At 38.2% G+C, this 14,717-nt stretch overlaps 1 long non-coding RNA gene across 1 annotated transcript; it reads left to right on the top strand.

Moving 5' to 3' along the window:
• Positions 1-10,955: 10,955 nt before the first annotated feature.
• LOC125490777 lies at positions 10,956-11,623 on the top strand. The gene is made up of 2 exons (XR_007267910.1): positions 10,956-11,404; positions 11,516-11,623. It is a non-coding gene; the product is annotated as an uncharacterized LOC125490777 (long non-coding RNA).
• The last annotated feature ends 3,094 nt before the right edge of the window (positions 11,624-14,717 follow it).

The following is a 14,717-nucleotide window of genomic DNA, read 5'->3' on the forward strand; positions in this document are numbered from 1 at the left end:
GTGCTTCAATGCAGTACGAACTACAGGCAGAACTCCTTTGTAGTAAGGGCTAGTATCATGGTCAATAGGTTGTGCGAGTCCAACGATATCGATATCTTTCACAGCAGTTTCGAGGCTGTTAGGGCGGCATTCGTTCGTAATTTCGTGGCATCACTGGCTTAGTGGCAACGGTTATGGTAGAGGATATATCACAATGTTAAGGTTAAGTTAACTACAAAGCATTCTCTTAGTTTTTTAAATTATATAACTTAATTTAATTTTAGATGTAGGTATGTATTCTTATATTGGTCTGTTTCTTTGTGTGTATGTATGTGTAACTCCAAGACAAATTTATATTGTATTTTATTGTGTACTAGTGAAAACTTGTAATTGGCTCTCTGTTGTCTATTATAAATAAGTGTTTTTGTCAAAATAGCTGTAAGTTTTCCATTTAAAATAAAATAAAAATAAAAAATAAAATAATGTTAAAACAATCATGGAGAATCTTCATAAACTTTCCTTCTCACACATTCATTCGTTTTTATATTCTACTGTTTTTTATCAGGCTGTGTTTGTAATAAAAAACATGTCAATGTAATTTTATAATTAGAAAAAATCTTCCTTTTAAAATTTTAACTGATGAAGTAAGATGCCTATGGCCATTCCAAATGTTTTATAATTATTCTGCACCCTCTCCGTCGAATTAGAAAACTTTCCTTCGCATCCGACATTAGCAAGTCCAAAAAAGCCATGTAACAATCAAGACCACCCCATCTGTCTTGGAGCAACCCCCTGATCGTAATCCCCTATATACATACTTCTAAAAATGTACCAGATCATTACATTAAAAGATGTAATTAAGGAGGGGGACGCCCCTTAGAAGGATTTTCGTCTTCTTTTGACATTTTAAAGATCCCCTCCGCGTTTCATGGCATCGTTTAGGCTTGAATTGCTTCTGTTTAGTGGAAAGTTGTTTTGGAGGCAATATAGAAAGATTTGTAGATTTTAGTATCGTTTATGTTTAGTGAAATTTAAAACTGGTGGTATTAAAATAAAAAGAATAAAATATGTCACTGAAGTTGCATTTATTTTTCTAAAATGACGTGAAATTATGTTTAAAGGCACAAAAGCTAACCCTCATTTTTATCTCCGGAGCACAGCCCTATTTATGCCATTCGAATTAAGAATCCCATTTAAAAAGAGAACACGCTTTCCACGTTTGTCTTTCGAAATTGCCGGTTTCCCCACGTCACCGCGGAGGAGGGACGTGTCAACAAAAAACCGTTAAAAAGGCGGGAAAATAAGGAAAAAGTGAAAGAACCGGGTATTATCCTTGTTAATTCCCGGGCTAATTTAATTCACGCCTAATTCTATTTGCCAGGAAAACGGGGAGGTGATAATTGTGGACACTTTTTTTCCGACACGCCCGAAGGAAGTCCGATAAAAACGGCTTTTTAAATTGTGCTTAAGTGGATTTTTGTTTTTACTCCTGCCTACTTGGAGGAAAAAGGTTGATGCAATTAAAAATAATCCGTACCTTAAATTTCACTGGTTTTTACTTCAAATAACAAGCGTTTAGAGCTTTATAAATTGAGATATTAAAGTTAATTACCATTGCACTAATCACGTTATACACTTAAACATTGGACACGATCGTTATTGAAAACTGACGTAACAATCCAACAACTAAGCCACTACTGACCACTTCTTCAGGTTGGACATTTCGCGACATGGAATAAAAAACGATACCCCTTTGGATTAAACAGTTAATACCGGTTTTTGGACAAAACACGGCCGGCGTTGCCCAAGGGTCAGTCCTAGGACCGGTGTTATTGTCTATTTTTATGAATAGCAAAAGGACTGGTCAATCTGGTTTTGCTGACCCTTCCGTATCCTTTTCGCTTGTAAGTGTCACGTATTTTAAAACGCAGCTGCCGTTTTGGTGGTCACTGACTAGCTTTAAATAATTATGCATTTTATTCATCCGGCTTTTTGGATAGGCAATATAATACGCAATAAGAATTAAATTATTGTACTGTATTTCGTTCTGTTACCTCATACTTGCAAATGTTAATCTTAACGCAACCTTTGTCCTATATAAATATTTGAAGTCTTTAATTTCCGGGTATAATGTGAAATTTGTGTTTAATCTGCCAAAATATTGCATGCAGTTTGGCTGAATGCCATGATCATGATTACGTGTTTTACCGCTAAAATTCAGCTGAAGGAAAACTGACGAAAGTTTTCATACTGTCCTAAGGATATCTATCTTATAAGTAGATATATTAAATGCATTTGTATGTTTAGCCAATTGCCTAGGAACTAGGCCCTTACTCCTCAATAACCACTAAGTTACAATGCAACTAATTTCAAAATTGTAAAGACACAAAAAATTACAGACCACTCAAGCATAATCATAACAGTAAACACAGTCATACACGACCGAACTCATGTACCTAGGCAGGTAGGTACAGCTAGACTGCCTAAGTGGCTAAATAAGGTGAATACCTAGGTATTGCTGTAGCATTAAACAATTTATAGTCGCCACGCCCCGGCATTCACAAGCCTGTCATTAGGTCTCCTCGTGGTGATATTAAGTCCACCCATGCTATGACAAGGCAGACTTCTTACAGAATTCATTTTTCCTGCATTTATGAAATTGCTAGTTAGTAATAAAATTGTAGGTAGTAACTGAAAGTGGGTGGGGCTACATAGAAGACGGTGTATTTGCTAATATGGCATTGTTTTGTGTATGTTTTGTTTCGATAGGTATGGAAAGTAAATGTGACGAAAAAAGACTTGTTAACAAGTTTTAACAACTGCAATGTTCTTTTCAAACATAGCAGAACTTATGGCCTTCTACAAATTCATTGACATTTTGGGGAAAAGATAGGGTAAGTAATAACCTTTATATTTCTAACCTACCTACTAGAGTCCAGAAATGCCACCTTCTCTCTCTCAGCCTTCTGTAGTCCACTGTTGGACATAGGCCTCTCCTAACGATCGCCACCCCAAACGGTCACCCGCCATCTGCATCCAGCGGCTTCCCGCTACCTTCCGCAGATCATCAGACCAACGGGTTGGGGGGCGACCGACACGCCGAATGCTACCTTAGAAACAGAATATTATTTCTACCTTACCATACCCTAAGAAGAAATATTATTTCCACCTAATTACTGATTCTGGAAAAAAAATACAATGCAATGTACCTAACTCTGTTGAAAAACACACAACTTAAAATACGTAACAAAGTAAGATTAAGCACAATATGCGGCCTTATCGCAAAAAAGCAATCTCTTTCAGACAACCTTTGGGTTATATTATCTACCTATTACCATCTTTGTTGCAAATTGTACGTTGAGCTCCTCACGCCACCCGTCTATAAAAGTCAATCGCGGCGACACAAAGGCTTTTTATCGATTATTTTATATATTCATGCGACCCCCGCGCCCCGTGCCATCCTTGATTAGCATGCTTGCCTGTAATAAGGCTTGCCGTGATAGTCTTTGTCACAAAAATAGTTGGCCTGATCGCATTGTAAGCAGTTGTAAAAGATTTTATACAGGTGTAGATTTTGTCAAGAAACAAAAGACTACACTTTTGTGCTGCTTTGGTCTGCTTATGTTTGTGAAACGGACATGCTAATAATATTAATATTTATATCTACTTATGAACTCTATCTCATTTAATTTTAGAAATATCTGTTTTCATTTCAAGTTATTGAATCGAAATAAACGAATCACTATTCCAGTATTCACTTTAAAATCTGCATGCAATTAATCTAGACGTGTCAACCCTAAAAAGTCATGGTCACTTAAAACCGGAAAGACGATGACCATAGACACGGCGGAAGGGGTGGCGTCTACAATAGAACAGTTTGAATTTTTGAATTCCGAACATCTGCCTTGCGACCTTTCACCCTTACAATGGCGCGTCGTAAGAAAGGGTCAGTCGACGGTCGCAACCGGTTTTTACCGGACACCGGAACGGTGGGTTGAGTGGTGCATATGGCTTTTGAGTATGTCGGGATACGGGTTAAATCGTAGTCGGGTGGATTTTTTTTTTTTTGTTGATAAATTTTTTTTGAAAAGTAGGTAGGTAGTAATTTGATTTTATAATTTAATTAATTGTATATACTTACACACTTTGTTGTATAAGAAACACAGTTACAAGAAATAAAGTAAGAAATATGAAGGTATACAAAGGCGGGTTTTTTTGCCAACAAGCTATATCTTTTAGCCAAACATAATTTCTAGATTAGTTAGCCAGTTTATTGATGGTATAATAGTTACTATTGCTGTAATAGTCTATAAATATAATAGTGTAGAGACCGGCCGTACACAGAATAATCCCAACGTACGACGTATGGTCACCCTATCATGGAATTGACCGCTGCAAAAACTACAACAATAATAGTTCTCTATCGATTTTTATTCAATGTAAAAAGACAACAATAGGCCATATTACGGACAAATGGACATTGTCCTTTATATAATAGAAAAAACCACAAAATGAATTATTAACTTATAATTTATAAAATATCATGGATAAGACTTAAATAAAACAGGAACAGTAACTATTTGATATGTTATTAAACTATATGTAAAAGTATATTTTTCTTTAATACCCGACAAAAAATATGGATGCTTGAATGTGTATGATATATTCTGTCTATGTCTCTGTGATAATTATAAAAAAATGCCTTGCATCACACAGGGTAGGTGCTTTGACAAAAAGTCGATCCCTTTCAAATATTTTCTTAAACAGCAGTTACCGAAACCAAAAGCAAAACTTTCACTTTTTTATTCCTAGTGGCCAGTACGACATATGGCTCCTTCACAATAAACTCCTTGGATCCACCTCCTTAGTCACGCCTTATCGGTTTATTGATTTTAAGTATCGAAATAAAAAGAAACATTCTATTGACCTTAACCATACCGATGACATGACAGATTGATAAAAAAAAGGTTTGATGCGTGATTTTGTAAATCGAATACAATCAATTGTGTTTTTTGTTACAAGATAGGTCTATTTGGACCATCTGTTTAAATAAAAAACGGATATCATTTAGAAAGTTAAACTTTGTTTGCTCAAGAACTATCCCAATTAAAAATATATAGTACCTACCTGCTTATCCAAAACTTTTTCGTTTTACAGGTACCTTATACAGGTTTATAAGTTATTAAGTATTTCTGTATTGGTTTTCATATTAGGTATTAGATTTATAAATATTTTAATAGAGCCTTGTTTGCGTAACGTGTAATATCTCGTCCTTTCATTCAAAACCGATAGACATTCCGAAAAGGGCTATTAAGGTGACGGAAAACATCGCGACTAAACAAACTTTACTTCTATTCCGTGCCACTCACGTGGCTGAAACAATCCATAGGCGACGACCAAGTTACGAGCATCCGGTGTTAACTCTTTCGCTATCGGCGCGGTGGCACGCGCGGCGGCGGCGGCGGCGGCGGTGCGACGAAGAATTCGCGAAAACACGAGCGAATTATTGCACACTTCCGAAATATGCGGCGCAGACGGCGGCACGACTAGCGACTGCAATAAGTAGTAAGAATAATTATGGTTTTAGGCTTGAAATTGTTGTATACAGTGGTGTTACCACCACCGAATATTAGTAATAAACAATCCTTAAGCCGCGTCGTCCGCTTGTCAAATCTGACGTAACTTGTATGGATCTGACATCTTTTTAATTTATAATGTGCCCTGGTGCTACGGTAGCTTTAGCTCTGGTGGAGGCCAACAGTGGATGGAGTGGTGTTGTATTGTGTTTTATGTGACATTAATCGATGCTATCATCGACGTCGTCAAACTATACATAACTAGCGAGTTTCATAACTGATAAGTCAAGTTAAGCTAGCCTTGATTATGATATACTTTAGTAAATTTTCCCGAAAAAACTATAAATATTGAAGTCTAAGACCTATTGATTCCTCAATTTCAGGATTAAACACTTCATTTCGTAAATGTTATTTAATTTTGGCTTCGGGCTGTCCCAGTTGTGCCGCCGGGTGTACGCCGCCTCTAATGCAAGACACATCCTATCCGGCCCGCAGAGCAGGTTCGGATATCCGCGCCGAGCTCCGGCGAACCGGATCGCGACCGGATCGTAAATCACTACCTAGTGTGCACGTTCCTTAATAAGTGCGCGGCGTTGTTTTGGGGAAAAAGCTCGCGGTTTTACATGCGAGTTGGTGGATTTAGTGCGGTGGTTTTACAGCTATTTGTTTAATTTATAAGTGTGTTGCGGAATTAATAAATACACTTACGTGTATAAACTTTAAACTCTGGTACGCGCGTGATTTGTCACCTTTGGGGTCTTTTAAAGCTAGCTGGGTCTTTGAATTTTAGGTGATGATGAAATTTCCTACCATAGTGTCCATAGTCTAAATTTACGTTGTTACCAAAACCATACCTTGTTGCTGTCCTAAAGATACCCCAGTGGTACAGAGGGCCTTTCCTTTCCTTACCTTAACCTAACCATACCTTAGGAGTCATTTATTATACTAACTGCTTGAATCACATGAAATCAGACACAATAAAAAAATATTGTTTATCGTGCGATATCGCGACTCAGGAATGCAAAAGGCTAAGTAGGTTTTTAGGGTTCCGTAGCCAAAATGGCAAAAACGGAACCCTTATAGTTTCGTCATGTCCGTCTGTCCGTCTGTCCGTCTGTCCGTCTGTCCGTCTGTCCGTCTGTCACAGCCGATTTACTCGGAAACTATTAGTACTACAGTGATGAAATTTGATGGGAATATGTGTTGTATGAACCGCTACAAAAATATGACACTAAATAGTAAAAAAAAGAATTGGGGGTGGGGCCCCCCATACATGTAACTGAGGGATGAAATTTTTTTTTTCGATGCACATACCCGTGTGGGGTATCAATGGAAAGGTCTTTTAAAATGATATAAAGTTTTCTAAAAAACATTTTTCTTAAAGTGAACGGTTTTTGAGATATCAGCTCTCAAAGTCGTAAAAAGTATGTCCCCCCCCTCTATTTTTATAACTACGGGGTATAAAATTCTAAAAAAAATAGAGGTGATGCATGCTAATTAACTCTTTCAACGATTTTTGGTTTGATCAAAGTATCTCTTATAGTTTTTGAGATAGGTTGATTTAACTGTAATTTTGCTGCTACGGAACCCTTTGTGCGCGAGCCCGACTCGCACTTGGCCGGTTTTTTAGAATAGTTTTTGTTTTTGTTCTAAGGGCTGATTTTTCAATGGGCAGATATACGTTATCTGAGGAATAATTCTAATGCTGTCACATCTGGATATATGTATTAGACAGTGTCAGCAACAATTTTATTCCTAAGATAACGTTTATCTGACCATTGAAAATCAGCCCTAATACAAATACAGTTTATTTAACAAAGTTTTTAACAGAACAGGCAGGTCAGAAAACAAAACAATATCAACAAATCGACGACCAATGCGGAGCGGGTAAAAACAAAATCAACTGTCACATTCGGAATTCAAAAAGGGAACAAAGAGTAGTCGACGGTCAAGCAGACGCGACATGCGTGACCTAAAAACACAACAGGTGGGTGGTTGCGACGCGTATAATTTTCACCTCGACAACATATGGCATGTTGGGTCTACACTGGGCTACGGTGGTAGCATAGAGTAAGTTATAGATAGGACGGGAGGTAGATATAGTGTATTTTGGGAGTGAGAAAAATGGTATGCCGCTTTTATAAAGCGTATGCTAAAGATAGTTCCGGTTTAGAACCGGTTATAGTCCAGAGATTTCATAGAAATTAGTAGTGTAAAGCTGGGTTTAAACCAAAACTATCCCGTATCATAATATTATTTTATGATACGGGGGAAGAATTTGGTGATAAAAGACATAACTGTCACGTTTTATTAAGTTATAATATTTTGACTCACAAAAGTTTGTTATAATTATTATACTTAGGTTTTTTAAAATTTACGCACACGTAGTACTAAAATATACCCAAAGTTAGCTTTTGTAAATGTCACGTCTACACTCAACAGAAAATCTCTAATGCTTATTCTTTGCCACCCCGAAAAGGTGTCGAAGTTTTATTTATTGTTGTTATGTTATTGAATATTAAATGTTGTTTCCTGTCGCCGACGACAGTGGGCGACATGTAGCCGCGATGACGTCAGCACATGTCACTGCGACGGGCCATTCCAGTCGACACTATACTCACGAGCAATGAAAAAGTTCCACTTACAAAATGCGGACACCAAAAATGACCCAAATTTTTTTAAACATTAAAATTTGATAAAAATATTAACGGATTTAGTGCTAATTTCTCCATAGTCGGTTATCTAACCGACAGGGATCGATTTATAAATTAAACGTCATCTCCATATAAAATTCATGACATACGTGGGTGGTCTGAAAAGTTTCCGACCTAACATAGATACAAGATTTTTTTTCTTAAAATTTATTTTTATTCTTCTACATAGCCTGTAAAACAGTAATTAGGCGGCGCCAAAACACGGATTTATTGCGCCTAAACTGCGCCAACAGAGCATTGGAAATGTTCATTCGAACACGTCGTTGGTCTGACGTTAGCAAACGCGGCAGCCAACGCGCGGACAGCCTTCTCATGCCTAAATCTTGATTTAATATGTGATAAACACGTTTTCTGGACATTTTCATTGCCTCTGCTATCTCTCTCACTTTAATTCGGCGGTCGTCTAACACCATTTGGTGAACTTTAGCGTTGTTATCGTCAGTAGTTACAGTTTTTGGACGTCGCGAACGTTCATCATCTCCGAAGCTCTTACGGCCACGTTTAAATTCGGCTGCCCAAAATTTTACAGTGGTAAATGGCGGTGAAGAGTCCCCGTACACAGAATCTAACTCATCTTTGATTTGCATAGGGGTATTCCCTTTCAAAAACCAATATTTTTAGTCAGCTCGATACTCGATTTTTTCAATTTTCACAGAAATGCTCGCATCGACTCACTCAAACGACTGTAAAATAAAAACCACGCGTCAAAAATGGCTGAAACTTTGAAGTGTTGCTGTCAAAAGATGCACAGTTACATTCCCTGACTTTAATTGATGTGTGTTGCCATCTTCACGTTGAGGTCGGAAACTTTTCAGACCACCTACGTATGTGTCAAAAGTCAACCACTACACCCTGGTTATGCTCTAACCGACTATGGAGAAATTGGCACTTATTTGGTAATATTCTGGTGCGCTGTTAAATGTACTTTACAGACGGCGTAATTTAGCTATTTTTTCAGTTTAGGAGTGATTTTGTGCTATTGTCACTGGAACTTTTTCATTGCTCGTGAGTGTATTAAATTGTATTGTAAAGCCAAATGTTTGAACATTGGATTGGAGTGGAGTAGTCCCCTAAAATAGTGGAAGTTATAGAGTTATCCGTAACATAACTTTCATTTAGTTAAATATTTATGGAAATATACAGATGTCGGCGTTTGATTTACTTTTTTGGGGTAGTTTTTTCGGAATTCGGGATTTCTTTAAGTGATGATGGCACAAGATGTTACACTTTATTTTTGTCAAAAGTTGTAAAATACATGTTATACTTGGTAGATAATTACTATCGAAATTTATTTATTTAATGATGTTATTTTAGGGTTGATTTAAGCCCATGTAACTAAGATAATATATTTGTTATACTATACCTATAAGTACTCAAATACTTCGGAAAACTATAATATATTTTCATTATTAAGACCTTATTCCTATTTCTAATAAAAAGATCTACAAATCTGGGTCAAATACCTATGACTGCTAAAACTCAGCAGTAGGTAGGTATATCTTCTTCTTCTTCTTTAATCCCTTTACTCCTCCGAGGAGTCTGGGGCTGACACCAGGCGCTTCCATCCTTCTATGTCGTGTGCCTTTCTCTTGGGCCTCGCTGTATATGGACCGCTTCCAAGTATGAGCTGGTCGACCGGGTCGCCTTGAACCGCCCTGGGGTTTCCATTGTAGGGCCACTTTCGGGATATGGTCATCAGGTCTTCGCAGTGTGTGGCCCAGCCATCGCCATTTCCGCTCTTGGATGTCTATGTCTATAGGCTTTTGGTTTGTAACCTTCCATAGCTCGACATTGGTGATGGTGTCCGGCCAGTGTCTACGTGTGTACGAACCATCGTAGACAGTTGTTGACGAAGACCTGGAGTTTGTGTGATATGCTCTTAGTGACCTTCCACGTCTCGCATCCGTATAGGAGCACAGTCTTCACATTTGTGTTGAAGATGCGGATTTTCGTGGTACGAGATATGTTGGGCGACCTCCATAGGCTTTTTAGCTGCGAGAAGGCTCCCCTTGCTTTGTTGATGCGACTTTCGACATCCCGTTCTGTTCCTCCCTGTTCGGGGTGATGATGCTTCCAAGATAGCAGAAATCGGTAGCCTGGGTGATGCGGTGGTTTTCCAATAGGAGCGGTGGGTTGTTATCGCTGCACACGCGCATTTCTTCTGTCTTTTTTCTACTGATCTTGAGGCCAGCCATGTTTGCGGTTTTATCCAAGGCTGTAGGTATATCGATTTTGATAAAATTGCTAAGAACACACAGAACATGAATGTGGGTTCAGCCGTTTGGGAGCTACGCAACCAAAACACACACACACACACAGTCACGTTAAACTTATAACACCCCCCTTTCCGCCGGAATAAAAAATACCCTTATTAAAATCTACACAACCCGACATAGGACGACTATTTAACTTTTTTACCGAACCGTACAATTATAACCCTGTTATAACGCCTTCACTCGCCACTAATAAGGTGTTAACCAGCCTATTTGTACAAGTGACGAAACACCCTGTAATTTACAGCTAATTTAAAATGTATTCTCATAATTTGATAGTAAACGCGATAGTTGTCGCCATATTGTGATGTTTGTAGTTTGAAGCCTCGTATTCACTAGGCGACAAATTGTCGCAGAACCTGTCTAGGCACATGTCGTCTACGTGTCGCCGCGACGTCGCGCTCTGTTCAGGGGCGCGATTCACATCTCAACCGAAATATTTGTAAAGCGATACGAACGAGTTACGAGATGAAATCCGCAATGTTTAAAAACGCGATTCATAGCACACATACTTTGATCTCGTTTTCATATCGCTAGTTCGTATTTGGATGGCTTGAGTGAAATGAATGAAACTATATTTTTTTTAATTGCCATGCAAAAATTATAAATACTACCACTAATTGTTTTAAATAATTTTGTTCCTACAATATATTTTGTTGGAATTAGTGTCGATAGCAAGTATCAAGAAACAGCTTTTTAATTCAACGTTGAAGAAATTCATAACCTGTGGCACTTTTGACAGCCGCCATGTTTTCTCCATAAAAACATTGATTTTCTTTGCTCATTTTCGTGTCAACGTAGTTTTTTTGGAAAATAAGAAGAAAGGAAGTTTAACTTACTTAGAGAAATACGACTGAGACATGTAAGTATCAATGTATTAACCTATTTTTTTTTAAATATAAATGTTACCGGTTGTAGTCAAGAAAGTATTGTAATTTACGATGTATCCAATTTCTGTTTTGAATTGTTTTAGAAACACAAGCAGCAGCCGATGTGCTTGAGTAGCAGAAGGAGCAACTGCGTTGTGAGAGGGCCACGGCTTCAGCCCTCACAATGATAGCTGATTAGCTGAAGTAATGAACAAACAGGCTGCAGTCAATGAGAGGCTTCTTGAGGAGGGGTTCCTCATATGGAAAAAGGTAGGTTATTCCTAAATGTTTGGCTAAATAATAGAATAGAATTTAACTTCATTGTTACCCCAATAATGTCTTAGGAAAACTGGTGTTGAATATTTATGTTACAGCGTAGTTTTGTTTAGTATCTGTCTGTAATTTTTTAGAACAATATCATACTGAACTTTTCATTTTGTCTTTTCTAGGCTAGTGAAAGGGACAATCAAGACCAGACTTAAAGTAAAATAATACGTATACATAATTTATATCGGAATAAGTACAAAATATTTTTGTAGGTATATGTTTTAACTATAAATTGAAAATCCACAGATTTTAGCGGCGACCTCACGCCTCTCTTCTTCCTCTTCTTCATGCGTCAATTCAAACAGAGGAGCACCTGTGATTACTGATTACCTAAGTTCCTATATACAATAATAGTTTAATAATTGTTAACAAAATATTGTATAATTGCCATTATCTGTAGCTTTATTAAGTGGTAAAGGGACCTAATTACTACCTATATTTTTTTAGTATTTGTGATAATTCATAGAATTTATTAGTTCTATCAATAAATAAAATATACATGCATTACAATGTGTTTAATTCATTAACTTACAATTTGCACACTGAGGGAATGTGTATGCTTTCGGTTAAAATATTCTTCCTCATTCTGCGAGGGCCTCAGGCCAAAACCCACACCAATCAAATAAATATCACTAATACAAGCTTACTATAAAGGAAAATTACGAATTCGGTAAAGATGGAAACGTATCTCGTAGGGACGGCTGTCCGGCTGAAAAATGGCTTGATGATCTTGGAGAGATGCGTACAAGGTCAATTTCACTTTTAGCAGTATTTTCTGAAAACGATCTAACAATTTCACCCTTTTCTTCGAAAGTTTAAAATCGCTAAAACGTCAAAATATGACAGATAAGCGATATCAAAAAGTTCAACAAAAATGACATGAATCGCGTCATTCTCCATTCCGTTCATTCATTTTGCGATCTCGAAACGATCTTACTATGTAGCTTGTTTTTAGTGCCATGTGAATCGCAATTTCATAGCTCGTTCGTAAAAATCTGAAAACGAGATGAAAACGAAGTTGTTTTTTGTGACACGAATCACCCTCCTGCGACGTCGCACGCGACTGTACAGCGACATCTACGTGTCGCAGAACAGGTTCCGTGTTTTGGCTTGCGAGACAGAACTTCCTGCGACATCTGTCTAGCGACCGCTGTTGCAGAGTGTGGACGAGTGCGCGACTTCTAGCACGCAGCACTAACTGCCACGACTTTCTCGGGCGACATGTCGGCGGAGACTGCTGGTGTGGACAAGCAACATGTATCACGACATGTTACCAAAATGTTCTGAGAACACGCACCGTAGATGTTCTGTAACAGTCTCAGAACTTGTGCCCTAGTGAATTCGAGGCTTGAAAATATGAATGTTGACTTTTGTTTTGACTGAGAAGTAAAATTATGAAAGATAAAATAAAAATGTGGAATTAAAAACACACGCACTCACGCCTTGTACTAATGTACTCCCTTGTGGGGTAGGCAGAGGTGCATTGCTGCACCCACTTTTCGCCAGAGTGTTATGTTAGTCCCAATGTAATAGGGGGCGGGCCTATTGCCATTTTACGGGCACATCCAAGACCCGAGAACAAATATCTGTGTTTAAACAAATATCTGCCCCAGCCGGGAATCGAACCCGGGACCATCGGCTCAGTAGTCAGGGTCACTAACCACTACGCCATTCGGTCGTCTGTGAAAATGTGGAATTGTTGACAGATTTGAAAAAACGTCTGGTTGTGGGATAAAATACATGCTGTCACTATCAAAAAATAATAACAGAGAGTGACAGCCTGTATTTTATCTCACAGGTAGCCACTAACCAGACATTGTGAAACAAGGCCTTAATCTAACAACCATTGTCCCTATGTACCAATGAGAAAGGTCTCAAATATTTTAACCGAACTAATTCAAATTAAGAGCTCAGTGGTAGAAGGTGGGGTATTATTTGTCGAGACGATTCTTTTGTGACTTGTGACCCTCCATTTTAGTTAATTGCCCAGGAGATATTGTTTAAAAATCAGGACAGCATAGATTTTACCGATGGCACATATCTCAATCAGCCAGAAAACGGCTAGCTCATACCCAACAGTGACGATGACGAGTTAATGTCCTGTGCTGCTACGCAAGTATCCTGTAACTTACCCACCTAATTAATCAATGTTAAGTACTATAAAATGCTTCGCGAGCGATTCCAAAAATATTCCTTTTTCCCCGTCCATAAAACCTAAACGTTTCCTCACAAAGACTCCATAATTTCATCAATCACCAAAAGCTCTTAACAACAGACAGCTAGTCTCTTATACATACTCTTATACAGCTATATACAGGTCGTTCCGAAACTCTACATAATACAGGGTGCAAAACCGGGAGACTCGCCGGTCGCTATGTAAGTGCAATTTAAAATGTAAATTAACACAGCAAAGAAGTGGGGTGGCACTCACAAACACTTTGAAAACTCTAACACAGTCTTAGGACACTCTGTATATAGCCGGATGCGGCTGAAAACGGCTTAACAGCCTCACTGAAAAATTCGAGCGGGTTTTAAATCTGGGGGGATAAAGGCGGTTTTAGCTTGCAGAATACAGGGGATGAAAACATTTTTGTCAAAGTTGTGATTGCGAGCGAAATGATGTAACTCCATAGCAAGTCTACGAAGTTTCAATCTAGCGTTTAAAAGGATAAGGTAGCTTTTGTAACGAACAGCCGGAATTGGACATAGGCTTTTCTCTTGTAAATTTTTATATTTCTTACCAACACAAGAGATTTGTTTTTCGCGGAGAGTGGCGCGAAGACGCGGACATTGTGGTGTTGCCAGGGCGATGGTAGAATGGTAGATTATTGTTTAATTTTACACGTAAAAGTTTGGTAGTTTTCGTCGTAAACACGCCAGGTTTATTAATGTGCTCGGGGGCCAATTCTGGCTGATCTAAAGCGTGTTAGCCTGAATTAGTAAAATCGTTTGTGTCGTGTAACTAGCTTTAATTTTATA

This window comes from Plutella xylostella, chromosome 27 (genome assembly GCF_932276165.1).
Source record: "Plutella xylostella chromosome 27, ilPluXylo3.1, whole genome shotgun sequence".
Classification (NCBI taxonomy): domain Eukaryota; kingdom Metazoa; phylum Arthropoda; class Insecta; order Lepidoptera; family Plutellidae; genus Plutella; species Plutella xylostella.